This window comes from Temnothorax longispinosus, unplaced genomic scaffold (assembly GCF_030848805.1).
Source record: "Temnothorax longispinosus isolate EJ_2023e unplaced genomic scaffold, Tlon_JGU_v1 HiC_scaffold_503, whole genome shotgun sequence".
In the NCBI taxonomy this organism is placed as follows: domain Eukaryota; kingdom Metazoa; phylum Arthropoda; class Insecta; order Hymenoptera; family Formicidae; genus Temnothorax; species Temnothorax longispinosus.
This window is the reverse complement of record NW_027270345.1, coordinates 1-7,720: the sequence shown is the minus strand read 5'-3', so window position 1 is coordinate 7,720 and position 7,720 is coordinate 1. Positions and strand designations below refer to the sequence as shown.

Below are 7,720 nucleotides of genomic sequence, written 5' to 3'. Positions count from 1 at the left end.
TGGCCATAGTTTTTTAAAATGCAATAAACATACATTTATTTTTGTTATATTTTAACAGTGTTTGGTATATTCCTTCACTGAAGCTTAAAGTACGTAAAACTATCGAAATTAAGAAGAAAACACTTAACATAAATTTTATATTATCAAAGTATTACAACGTATGCATTGGCCATCTTATCTGACTTTTAAGGAAAAGATGGCCATAGCAGAAAAGATAACCATAGTATTTTTAAATAAATAGTGAAAAATAGAAATACAAATTATAGGTCAAATTACAATTTACATAGCTTAATTATGTGTGTAACGTTGATTACGGCAGCTTAACTATAATTTATTTAATGTTATAGCAGCTTTTAGCGGACACATGACAAATTTTGCAGACAGTCGAAAGTAAAAATATGATATAATATATTCACAATATTGTTATTTTGAATAGTGTACGCACATAAACTACTGTAAATATTGATTATCTTTGAGAATGACTACAAAAATGCACTGTTTAGCCATTATTGGAGGAATTACAGCCATGGGCCATCTTTTCCGTATGGCCATCATACCCGAGTTTACCCTATTATATATGTTAGATTCTGTCTTTTGTCGACGACGTTTGCAGCTTTGAATGTCTTTATATACAGAATGTCACTTTATAGAATCTGTTCTCAATAGATATTTTGATTCCGCGACTGTATCATATCATATCGATATTATCAATTATGTGTTAATATTGACTTACTCTTATCCTATACGTATTTTTGAGAAATACATTTATCGTCGCGCAAAAGTTTTTATCTGAAAATGATTAATCTGTTTATAGTATCGACGCAGTCACACAATATAGGTAAAAATTTACTCATTTAATGGCAGATCGAAGCTGATTTGCGGAAATAACAAGATAAGGTAAGGTAATAGTATCTTGTGTGGCAAGTGTGGAAAACAACGAATTACGTCGCGCGTGAAGTTGCCGCATGAGCCGAAGGCGAGTACGAGATATGTCAAAAAGATATGTCAAGATAATATCTATTGCTAATGATAACTATATTAATTGGTAACGAGTTTTATTGGTACTGCATATCGGTCTGCAAATTGTCTCTCTGTCGATGCTTTTCAATATCTGCGACTAAAATTAAAATATTAATGCAATCTTGAAAATTCTGCCAGTTATCAACAACATCGTATCAGTTATCACTCGGCAGGAGATAATCTTAAGTATAAGACTGCGTATTGTTAGATAATCTTGTTTTCGAATATACTCGAGTCACTCGTACAAGAAATATCATATTAATTTCTCTTATTTATATATATATGAAGGAGTAAAAACCACAGTAATGTAAGTGAAATTTTTAAAAATATTTCCTCGCGAGCATAGATGCAATCTGTACAATATATAAATTGCATCTATGCACACGAGAAAATATTTTTAAAAATTTGACTTACACTACTGTGGTTTTTACCCCTCCATATATAAGATAGTATATCATATATATTTCAATCGCGTTTAGTTGACTGCCAAAGTTGTTACAACTGTTTCAACGTTTCCTTATCAATTAGATTCTCTCTTGCTGTGACTGTCTTTGAACTGTAAGTGAAGTGCTATACGAGACTAAAATAATAAACATGTGCTAACTGTAATAAAAAATTGTGTTAATATTGCAAAAATAATATAGAGAGAATATGCCATAATTAAGAAATATTTATACATATATATTTTTTTAATAGTAAATATTATAAAAATATGAACAAACCAATATAGTCACTACCGGAATTTTTGCAAGATGATACTTAAGCTTTCACGTAATATTTAGGTAAAAGTAAATTGCAGATTACTTTGTAATTTGTCAGAGAAAAATTTCTAGTTCGTGAAAGTTAATATTTAGGTGAAAATGAATTAATTTTTTTTGCAAATTGGTAATTAGTAGGAATAAATTCTTTATTATTAAAATAATTAATAGTTTGTCAAAAATAAATTACGATCAACGTATTTGAAAAATAATAATTAGTAAAAAATAATTAGTCTCTACTTAGTGTTAGATAAATTACTTATTTCAAAAATGATTAATAGAGTTAGATATAAATAATTTAATTATTGCAGTTAAAGGTGGTTTAAAAAATAATTATGTTGATGTTGATAAATTATGTTTATATTAAAAATATAAACTGGTTTGTCCACCACTACTTCCAAAAACTTTGCTATTATAATTTTTATAATAATATATTTAAATTAAATATTAATTAATCCTTTTAGAGTCTAATCTTTTTTGCGTGTAAGAATTAAGAACATATTTAATTTAATTATTTTTTAAAATGTTAGAGATTGCTGAATACAAATATAAAATTTACCAAAATTTATTTTGTTGTTATTGCTTTTGTGAATAATTAATATTTTCAGACACCAAAATATAAAATCAACGTCTATCATAATTATAATGGACTCGATTCAATTAATATTTTAATTTGCCTACAAAATACGAATTGCGTTACAGATCAATTTCTCGTTCTCTTCAACTTTTACAAGACAGCATATGCATACGTGTGTGATTTTGAATGCACCTTTCTTCTTAAAGATCTCCTCGGTGTGTATCAGCTCCCTCCGGTTAATATATAATATTATATGATATATTGATGAATTACGCGAGCGTTACTTCTGTAGTAACTTATACGATAATTCCTCCGCGTAAACGAGTGAATTATCGTAAGTTACTACAGAAGTAACGCTCGTGTAAACATAGTAACGGGTTGATATGACTTATTTAATTTATGTGTCAACTGCATCAATGTAGTTGCGCGTGATTTGATTGCCACAACCATAACTTGGTTGAGGACCATTTATTATGGATGGATTATCTATCAATTTAGTTGCATCAATCGGGATGGTAAGGACAAAAGCACATAAAATGGCGTATATAGCGATGTACGACAGTCGTAGTCGTGGACATAAGTAACGCACAAGCTTTGACGTATTCTGACAGTCAGGATTGGTCAGGATACGCCAAAGCTTGTGCGTTATGTCCACGACTGTCATATAGCGATCGCTACCAAAGCCATGTTATGTGCTTTGGCCTTCAAACAGCGATTTCAGAAAACAAAAGCGACTACGCACGCAACTACAAATGTGTATGTACATGCATGTGATAGCACTGATAGCGCACATTTTTTAACGCATAGTGAACAAATTGTAAGTAAACTAGTGAGTCACGAGTCGCGTTTCCCTGCATACGTTGCAACGTGTTAATAGCGCGTATTATCCTAGCATCGCTGATACAAGGACGGTTTACTGCAAATATAAGCGCATATAAGTACAAGTGTATACATACGTGTGTCCATAAGTAAGTATGCTGGCTGAGGAGTTCGTTGTGTCGACTTCATCATTTTCTATTTCGTCATTATGGATTAGCGATGAATTTATATGTTCGTATTTAGAGTAACCACTGGTGTGATAGCGATTTACTTTTATACTACATCAAGAATTATCTGAGCCAACCAATTAAGCAGTTGCCATTAAAATATTTGTTATTAAAGTAGCAAGTTACAGTTTAATTGGACCAACCAGGTATCGTCGCACTGCTGCAATATTGTCATTCGACAATTGCTCTGTGCCATGGTTGCAGCAAACACATAATTGGTCATACCATATTTTTATACTATTAAATCTGGTTGGCAAAATCAGATTTGTGTGTGCCAACACCATACTGTTTTTTTTCCGTGTGCATATCAATATTTCTTTACACACTTCTTATCACAAAATGTAAACTTTTGTTTTGCAAAATATAAAAAATTTATATAAAATAATTAATTAATCTCTATAAAACTATCAACTTCAAAAAGCAAGATTTCACCCTCTAAAAATGTGTTTAAAAATTTAATAATAAATACGTGCTTATTAATTTTCATTCTTATTTAAATTTTAGATCTTTATTAACATTTGAAGCAAGAAGTTACAATTTCTACGAACATTTAAAAATGAGTACTTTGCAACAGCAATCGATCTTAAGAGGTCAGCAGACAGGAAGAAATCAGGAAAAAGATTTAGTGCATGAATTATTCAGTCGTGCAGCAAAAGTCCATCCAAATCAAACCGCGTTATATTACGAAGGTAATGAATTTTGCTTCTTGATATAAAATATAATAGATGTCACGTCGAGTAAGTGGTCTAGAATATGATTTTTGACAATTTAAATAACCAGTTGTATTAAATAATGCCTATGATGATGTAAACATTGTATGGAAAGAAAATCTGTATCTAAACATTGTTGGAAACTCGATACAGATGACGCCGGCCAGGAATACGTGCTGTCTTTTAAAGAATTGGATAACATCACCAATCAGTTGGCACGAGCTTTACAAAAGTACGAAAGGACTGAAACAACTTCTCAGTCATTAATAGCTGTCTGCATGAAACCGTCGCATCGGCTTCCAACTGTATTACTTGGTGTACTGAAAGCAGGAATGGCTTATCTACCTTTGGACGCGGAATTTCCGATGTCTAGAGTGAAACACATTCTCGAAGAAGCGCAACCATTAATAGTGGTGGTCGAGGAAAAAGGTAAATGTCCTCTTTTACATCGTACAAGTGTTCCAAAATAAATATTATAAAAAATTTAATTTATCATTATTCGATTTCTACATTTAATTTTATGTAATTTTTTTATTTTATTTTTAGTTATTTACCTATCTCTTATTCAAGTTTTATCTATTACGTAATTTTACTGCTTTTATCTAGAAGATAGAAGAATCAATTAAATGAAATGTGCCAATGTTTTACAATATTATTGTTTGTAAATTTCTAAGATCAAACTTTAATCATATTTTTAATTCTAAATTATTAATCTTAAAATTCTATAATAATTAATCCTAAATAAGTGAACTTGAGAACTTGAGTCGCCAGTAAATAATTAAAAATTAATCGAGGTATGCTGATCGACTCAACGCTGTTTTTTTTATCAATAAAATTTGGCCAGTTGGGTCGATCAGCATACCTTGATTAATTTCTAAATAAGTGATTTGTCGTAAGTTATAATATCCATAATGTGAATATAGAAAAGATAATTTGTTGCTCTAATCTAATTCATGCGAAGCTAAAATATCTTTAAAAATATAGGATTTGAAAATACCAAAATTTTTAGTTTTATTTCTTTAATGAAAACATGAAATATTCAAAAATAATCAAGTTATACTATTTTCACTTTATTTAGTGTTAATGTAATAATTTCACATCATTGATTTTAATTATTTTATATTGACTTCAATTTGTACGAGATTTACCAACATTTTATACAAAATCTCAATCTCATTATTTAAAAATATTTCAACTTTGTAGTAAATTAACGTGACTACACCATCAATCAAAACCGAACGTCTATTAAACTGGCACTGCTATTTCAGCTATAAATATGTGCGAAAGAACCTTCATTTTGCTTGAACATAATTGAAAATAATAGATAATTGATATTTTCTTCGCTTCTATTTATTCCTTCAATATGAACAATTAACTAAAAATACGATTTAGCGGATTTATCAATCTATGAGGGAGCTTTAGTCATGACGTATGAACAACTCTTGGAGAAAGCTAAACAAGAACAAGAAGATGCATTACAAACGAAAGAGAGCTTGAATCAACTCGCTATTGTTCTTTATACTTCCGGAAGTACAGGAATTCCAAAAGGTAATAATATCACATTTTATATTATAGATACTAATTATATAATACAACGTAAAAAATACAATTTAACGCGTGCGTACTCGTTTTTATTCATTATAAATTGACGTTATTTGTTACTAAATGTCATAACATCATATTTTTACGATATCATGTTCATACGTGGCAAATAAGAACTGTGCTTCTGTAAAAAAATATTAATCCTAGTTTAAATTATAGAAAAATATAAGACAAAAGTAGCAAATTGTGAATTTATAATTTGTAAAAGAGCAAGGATCTGGAAGATCATAATTGTTTGTAATATACACATTTATCTTCTTAAAGGTGTGCTTATACCGCATGCTACTCTGTTGAATCGTCTACAATGGCAATGGAAGGAACTTCCATACGCTGATGATGAAAAACGATGTGTTTTTAAAACTTCCCTTACTTTCGGCGATAGTATTGCCGAAATTTGGGGACCTCTTTTACAAAGCCGTACCCTAGTAATTGTCCCGAAAAGCGTGACTAAAGATCCGGAAAAGTTTATACCGCTTTTAGAAAAACATCAAGTAAAAACATCAACTAATTTATCGTGCACAATTATAACAGTACAAGTATTATAATCGTGTACATGTGATATAACTTAATTTATGACAAAGAAAAAGAATTATCTATGTTTCAGATACAACGTTTAGTCCTTGTGCCATCGTTGTTGCGTTCATTGCTCATGTATCTAGACTTGCGAGTGAGTATGTAAAGTTATATTCCACATGTAATTTATTGCAAGATAGGCGAACCTATTATTATTATACGTAAATTTTTTCGGGAATTTTAATCGTAATTTTACGCAACATTATACGAAAGGTTAAGAACAACGTGCTTTCCTGATTATTAAAATGAGTAGCTTTCAATATCTCACAATGATGATATAGTAATTCACTATACATCGATGATAAGGCATAAGACATGTTGACGTTTTTCCTTTAACACTCGCGAAAATCTTAAGCAGCCTCTTACTTTTAGCATTTCAACATTAGTTTGGAAACGTTAGACACGCTTAAGCAAATTACAAAATGTACATGCGAAACAATATATATTGAATAAATAAGAATCAACGCTTTCACAATTCAGTGATTTCCAGATCGAGGTGTCTCAATTAAGAAGTTTTTCCACAAATCAATATCAGTTGCGCTTGTAAATTACCCAACACCGATTACGAGCATTCGATTAAATGTTTAATTAGCGAAAGTCATGCTGTCGAGATATCTGTGTTAATAAGGTGTTAATAAGGTATCTGTCAATAAGGATAATTAAGGATAATTAAAATTATGCTTATTATCTTAAGCGGCTTAGAAAATTTATACATTTATCGTTATCTTTACAATGTTATCGCAAATCGAGACACCTGAGACACGGTTATGATTTACACGATAAGAAATGTACACCGCTTTGCAACACTTCGGATTTAATATACGGTCTGTCGTTGCTTTGCACAGGATAATGACAACGTTCTCGATCGCTTGAAACTCTGGGTCTGTTCCGGAGAAACTTTGTCGGTCGCATTGGCCAATCAATTTTTCACCACGTTTGACAACAAGGGCAAGGTATTAGCTAATTTCTACGGTAGCACGGAAGTCATGGGTGACGTTGCATATTACCTATTAAACAAACGGGAACAATTACAAGGGATGGAGAAAGTGCCAATTGGTAAAACTAATAAAATAAAGTTGAAAAAAATAAAATAATGTTATAAAAGTAATAAAATAATTAATATAACAATATAACAAAGCATAACAACATTAATTAATTAATTCTAAGCTAATAACTAAAAGTCTATTTCAGTGGATTATTGTTACCAATAAATAATAATCGCTAAACAACATTTACATGGCTCGCTGTGTCTTTGCAGGAAAGCCGATCGACAACTGCATAATTTATCTCGTGAACAAAGACTTGCGACTGATCCCCCAGGGAGAAGTCGGAGAGCTGATCGTGGCTGGAAGAAATCTTGCCGCGGGTATATATGCGAACGAGACACACATAAATTTTTGGACAATCCTCATGCCATTGATCCAGGTGAGAAAA

The 7,720-nt window shown here is 30.8% G+C and overlaps 1 pseudogene; it reads left to right on the top strand.

Annotated features, from left to right (window-relative positions):
• The first annotated feature begins 1,484 nt into the window (after nt 1-1,484).
• On the top strand, nt 1,485-7,711 carry LOC139824665 (beta-alanyl-bioamine nonribosomal peptide synthetase ebony-like; annotated as a pseudogene).
• Nucleotides 7,712-7,720: the final 9 nt, after the last annotated feature.